The following is a 7,168-nucleotide window of genomic DNA, read 5'->3' on the forward strand; positions in this document are numbered from 1 at the left end:
AACCTGTGTTGTTAACACCTTGGATATTGAATGTCTCCATGTTCTCATCATGGATGATTACGCATTGCATCCCTTCTTACAATCAGAGTCCTAAAATATTTCAACTATTGAGGTATTGAGGTTATTATGAATTCTAAGAATCATTGTGCAATTTATTATGACATATTCAGTTGCAACTTGCATATGATAACAACACATATATTATTATGTTCATCTGGAGCACCTTGACTTCTGAAGTAATTGATTTTTTATTAAATAAATATATATATAATACATAATGTAATATGAAGTTATCTTATTTACCCATGCTCCAAACTTATTTACATGAGCCTAATTGGGTTGATGCCTTTTCATCTTTAGCAACTTTTGTGCAAGGTCCCCTGCAGGGCTTGGAATTCGTGGAAGCTATATTTTATTGTTACATACTAGAATATAGACACGTCTTTAAGTAACTTTGGTAGCTTACTATATTTAATATATTCCATATCATTAACATTGGATTTAGGAACATGTTGTGGACATGCTTTTCACTTACTAACGCTTGGCACATATGAATGTCTATGATTTGCTTAAAGAAGTGATGGTATATCCTTTTTGGTTATTTCTAATTTTTTCGTATCATACAAATATTTTTAAGAACATTCAGCTAGTGATTACATGCATTGATGCCATCCCTGGAAAATTATGGAGTGATTAAACACAAAATGCTCGAGTATTGCATTAATTTGATATTTTCTATATACACATTGAAGTTGAATTTCATTTTTAGTACTTAATTAGTAGCTTGTGTTGGGAATCGTAGCATAATTTAAATTTTTCCTACGCTCACCAAGATGCATCTATGGAGTCTACTAGCAACGAGGGGAAAGGAGTGCATCTACATACCCTTGTAGATCGCGAGCGGAAGCGTTCCAATGAACGTGGATGACGGAGTCGTACTCGCCGTGATCCAAATCACCGATGACCGAGTGCCGAACGGACGGCACCTCCGCGTTCAACACACGTACGGTGCAGCGACGTCTCCTCCTTCTTGATCCAGCAAGGGGGGAGGAGAGGTTGATGGAGATCCAGCAGCACGACGGCGTGGTGGTGGATGTAGCGGCTCTCCGGCAGGGCTTCGCCAAGCTTCTGCGAGAGAGAGAGAGAGAGGTGTTGCAGGGGAGGAGGGAGGCGCCCAAGGCTGTTGTGTTGCTGCCCTCCCTCCCCCGCCTTTATATAGGCCCCTGGGGGGGGTGCGCCAGCCCCAAGAGATGGGATCTCAAGGGGGAGGGCGGCGGCCAAGTGGGGGGAAGGGTGCCTTGCCCCCCAAGGCAAGGGGGAAACTCCCCCCCCATGGTTTCCAACCCTAGGCGCATGGGGGGAGGCCCAAGGGGGGCGCCCCAGCCCACTAGGGGCTGGTTCCCTTCCACTTTCAGCCCACGGGGCCCTCCGGGACAGGTGGCCCCACCCGGTGGACCCCCGGGACCCTTCCGGTGGTCCCGGTACAATACCGATAACCCCCGAAACTTTCCCGGTGGCCGAAACTGGACTTCCTATATATAATTCTTCACCTCCGGACCATTCAGGAACCTCTCGTGACGTCCGGGATCTCATCCGGGACTCCGAACAACTTTCGGGTTTCCGCATACATATATCTCTACAACCCTAGCGTCACCGGACCTTAAGTGTGTAGACCCTACGGGTTCGGGAGACATGCAGACATGACCGAGACGCCTCTCCGGTCAATAACCAACAGCGGGATCTGGATACCCATGTTGGCTCCCACATGCTCCACGATGATCTCATCGGATGAACCACGGTGTCGAGGATTCAATCAATCCGTATGCAATTCCCTTTGTCAATCGGTATGTTACTTGCCCGAGATTCGATCGTCGGTATCCCAATACCTTGTTCAATCTCGTTACCGGCAAGTCTCTTTACTCGTACCGCAATGCATGATCTCGTGACTAACGCCTTAGTCACATTGAGCTCATTATGATGATGCATTACCGAGTGGGCCCAGAGATACCTCTCCGTCACACGGAGTGACAAATCCCAGTCTCGATCCGTGCCAACCCAACAGACACTTTCGGAGATACCCGTAATGCACCTTTATAGTCACCCAGTTACGTTGTGACGTTTGGCACACCCAAAGCACTCCTACGGTATCCGGGAGTTGCACGATCTCATGGTCTAAGGAAAAGATACTTGACATTGGAAAAGCTCTAGCAAACGAAACTACACGATCTTTTATGCTATGGTTAAGTTGGGTCTTGTCCATCACATCATTCTCCTAATGATGTGATCCCGTTATCAATGACATCCAATGTCCATAGTCAGGAAACCATGACTATCTGTTGATCAACGAGCTAGTCAACTAGAGGCTTACTAGGGACACGTAGTGGTCTATGTATTCACACATGTATTACGATTTCCGGACAATACAATTATAGCATGAATAATAGACTATTATCATGAACAAAGAAATATAATAATAACCATTTATTATTGCCTCTAGGGCATATTTCCAACAGTCTCCCACTTGCACTAGAGTCAATAATCTAGTTACATTGTGATGAATCGAACACCCATTGCGTCCTAGTGTTGATCATGTTTTCCCCTAGGGAGAGGTTTAGTCAACGGATCTGCTACATTCAGGTCCGTGTGTACTTTACAAATATCTATGTCTCCATTTTGAACAATTTCACGAATGGAGTTGAAGCGACGCTTGATATGCCTGGTCTTCCTGTGAAACCTGGGCTCCTTCGCAAGGGCAATAGCTCCAGTGTTGTCACAGAAGAGAGTTATCGGGCCCGACACATTGGGAGTCACCCCTAGGTCGGTAATGAACTCCTTCATCCAGACTGCTTCCTGTGCTGCCTCCGAGGCTGCCATGTATTCCGCTTCACATGTAGATCCCGCCACGACGCTTTGCTTGCAACTGCACCAGCTTACTGCTCCTCCATTCAAAATATACACGTATCCGGTCTGTGACTTCGAGTCATCCAGATCTGTGTCGAAGCTAGCGTCGACGTAACCCTTTACGACGAGCTCTTCGTCACCTCCATAAACGAGAAACATATCCTTAGTCCTCTTCAGGTACTTCAGGATATTCTTGACCGCTGTCCAGTGTTCCTTGCCGGGATTACTTTGGTACCTTCCTACCAAACTTACGGCAAGGTTTACATCAGGTCTGGTACACAGCATGGCATACATAATAGACCCTATGGCCGAGGCATAGAGGATGACACTCATCTCTTCTATATCTTCTGCCGTAGTCGGGCATTGAGCCGTGCTCAATTGCACACCTTGCAATACAGGTAAGAACCCCTTCTTGGACTGATCCATACTGAACTTCTTCAATATCTTGTCAAGGTATGTACTCTGTGAAAGACCAATGAGGCGTCTTGATCTATCTCTATAGATCTTGATGCCTAATATATAAGCAGCTTCTCCAAGGTCCTTCATTGAAAAACACTTATTCAAATAGGCCTTTATACTTTCCAAGAATTCTATATCATTTCCCATCAATAGTATGTCATCCACATATAATATGAGAAATGCTACAGAGCTCCCACTCACTTTCTTGTAAACACAGGCTTCTCCATAAGTCTGTGTAAACCCAAACGCTTTGATCATCTCATCAAAGCGAATGTTCCAACTCCGAGATGCTTGCACCAGCCCATAGATTGAGCGCTGGAGCTTGCATACTTTGTTAGCATTCTTAGGATCGGCAAAACCTTCCGGCTGCATCATATACAATTCTTCCTTAAGGAAGCCGTTAAGGAATGCTGTTTTGACGTCCATCTGCCATATCTCATAATCATAGTATGCGGCAATTGCTAACATGATTCGGACGGACTTTAGCTTCGCTACGGGTGAGAAAGTCTCATCGTAGTCAACCCCTTGAACTTGTCGAGAACCCTTAGCGATAAGTCGAGCTTTGTAGATGGTCACATTACCATCCGCGTCCGTCTTCTTCTTAAAGATCCATTTGTTTTCTATGGCTCGCCGCTCAACGGGCAAGTCAGTCAAAGTCCATACTTTGTTTTCATACATGGATTCTATCTCGAATTTCATGGCTTCTAGCCATTTGTCGGAATCCGGGCCCGCCATCGCTTCTTCATAGTTCGAAGGTTCACCGTTGTCTAACAACATGATTTCCAGGACAGGGTTGCCGTACCACTCTGGTGAGGAACGTGTCCTTGTGGACCTACGAAGTTCAGTAACTTGATCCGAAGCTTCATGATCATCATCATTAACTTCCTCTCCAGTCGGTATAGGCACCACAGGAACATTTTCCCGCGCTGCGCTACTTTCCGGTTCGGAAGGGGTGACTATCACCTCATCAAGTTCCACTTTCCTCCCACTCAATTCTTTCGAGAGAAACTCCTTCTCCAGAAAGGACCCGTTCCTGGCAACGAAGATTTTGCCTTCGGATCTGAGGTAGAAGGTATACCCAATAGTTTCCTTAGGGTATCCTATGAAGACGCATTTTTCCGACTTGGGTTCGAGCTTTTCAGGTTGAAGTTTCTTGACAAAAGCATCGCATCCCCAAACTTTTAGAAACGACAGCTTAGGTTTCTTCCCAAACCATAATTCATACGGTGTCGTCTCAACGGATTTCGACGGAGCCCTATTTAAAGTGAATGCGGCAGTCTCTAAAGCATAGCCCCAAAATGAGAGCGGTAAATCGGTAAGAGACATCATAGATCGCACCATATCCAATAGAGTGCGATTACGACGTTCGGACACACCATTTCTCTGAGGTGTTCCAGGCGGCGTGAGTTGTGAAACTATTCCACATTTCCTTAAGTGTGTACCAAATTCGTGACTTAAATATTCTCCACCACGATCTGATCATAAGAATTTTATTTTCCTGTCACGTTGATTCTCAACCTCACTCTGAAATTCTTTGAACTTTTCAAAGGTTTCAGACTTGTGTTTCATCAGGTAGACATATCCATATCTACTTAAATCATCAGTGAGAGTGAGAACATAACGATATCCTCCGCGAGCCTCAACACTCATTGGACCACACACATCGGTATGTATGATTTCCAATAAGTTGGTTGCTCGCTCCTTTGTTCCGGAGAACGGAGTCTTGGTCATCTTACCCATGAGGCATGGTTCGCACGTGTCAAATGGTTCGTAATCAAGAGACTCCAAAAGTCCATCTGCATGGAGCTTCTTCATGCGCTTGACACCAATGTGACCAAGGCGGCAGTGCCACAAGTATGTGGGACTATCGTTATCAACTTTACATCTTTTGATATTCACACTATGAACATGTGTAACATCACGTTCGAGATTCATCAAAAATAAACCATTGACCAGCGGGGCATGACCATAAAACATCTCTCTCAAATAAATAGAACAACCATTATTCTCGGATTTAAATGAGTAGCCATCTCGAATTAAACGAGATCCAGACACAATGTTCATGCTCAAAGCTGGCACTAAATAACAATTATTTAGGTTTAAAACTAATCCCGTGGGTAGATGCAGAGGTAGCGTGCCGACGGCGATCACATCGACCTTGGAACCATTCCCGACGCGCATCGTCACCTCGTCCTTTGCCAGTCTCCGTTTATTCCGTAGTTCCTGATTTGAGTTACAAATATGAGCAACCGCACCGGTATCAAATACCCAGGAGCTACTACGAGTACTGGTAAGGTACACATCAATTACTTGTATATCACATATACCTTGGGTGTTGCCGGCCTTCTTCTTGTCCGCTAAATATTTGGGGCAGTTCCGCTTCCAGTGACCACTTCCCTTGCAATAAAAGCACTCAGTCCCGGGCTTGGGTCCATTCTTTGACTTCTTCCCAGTAACTGGTTTACCGGGCGCGGCAACTCCCTTGCCGCCCTTCTTGAAGTTCTTCTTACCCTTGCCCTTCTTGAACTTGGTGGTTTTATTCACCATCAACACTTGATGTTCTTTTCTGATCTCCCCTTCCGCTGATTTCAGCATTGAATATACCTCGGGAATGGTCTTTTCCATCCCCTGCATATTGTAGTTCATCACAAAGCTCTTGTAGCTTGGTGGAAGCGACTGGAGGATTCTGTCAATGACCGCGTCATCCGGGAGATTAACTCCCAGCTGAGACAAACGGTTGTGCAACCCAGACATTCTGAGTATGTGCTCACTAACAGAACTGTTCTCCTCCATTTTACAGCTGAAGAACTTGTCGGAGACATCATATCTCTCGACCCGGGCATGAGCTTGAAAAACCAGTTTCAGCTCCTCGAACATCTCATATGCTCCATGTTTCTCAAAACGCTTTTGGAGACCCGGTTCTAGGCTGTAAAGCATGCCGCACTGAACGAGGGAGTAATCATCAGCACGTGATTGCCAAGCGTTCATAACATCTTGGTTCTGTGGGATTGGTGCATCACCTAGCGGTGCTTCTAAGACATAATCATTCTTGGCTACTATAAGGATGAGCCTCAGGTTCCGGACCCAGTCCGTATAGTTGCTGCCATCATCTTTCAGCTTGGTTTTCTCTAGGAACGCGTTGAAATTGAGGACAACGTTGGCCATTTGATCTACAAGACATAGTGTAAAGATTTTAGACCCAAGTTCATGATAATTGAGTTCATCTAATCAAATTATTTAATGAACTCCCACTCAGAGAGATATCCCTCTCGTCATCTAAGTGAAACATGATCCGAGTTCAACTAGGCCGTGTCCGATCATCATGTGAGACGGACTAGTCAAAATCGGTGAACATCTCCATGTTAATCGTATCTTCTATACGACTCATGCTCGACCTTTCGGTCCTCCGTGTTCCGAGGCCATGTCTGTACATGCTAGGCTCGTCAAGTCAACCTAAGTGTATTGCGTGTGTGCCGAGGCCATGTCTGTACATGCTAGGCTCGTCAACACCCGTTGTATTCGAACGTAAGAATCTATCACACCCGATCATCACGTGGTGCTTCGAAACGACGAACCTTCGCAACGGTGCACAGTTAGGGTGAACACTTTCTTGAAATTATTATAAGGGTTCATCCTACTTGCTACCGTCGTTCTAAGCAAATAAGATGCAAAAACATGATAAACATCACATGCAATCAAATAGTGACATGATATGGCCAATATCATTGTGCTCCTTTGATCTCCATCTTCGGGGCACCATGATCATCTTTGTCACCGGCATGACACCATGATCTCCATCATCATGATC

The sequence above is a fragment of the Aegilops tauschii genome, chromosome 7, assembly GCF_002575655.3.
Source record: "Aegilops tauschii subsp. strangulata cultivar AL8/78 chromosome 7, Aet v6.0, whole genome shotgun sequence".
Taxonomy (NCBI): Eukaryota; Viridiplantae; Streptophyta; class Magnoliopsida; order Poales; family Poaceae; genus Aegilops; species Aegilops tauschii.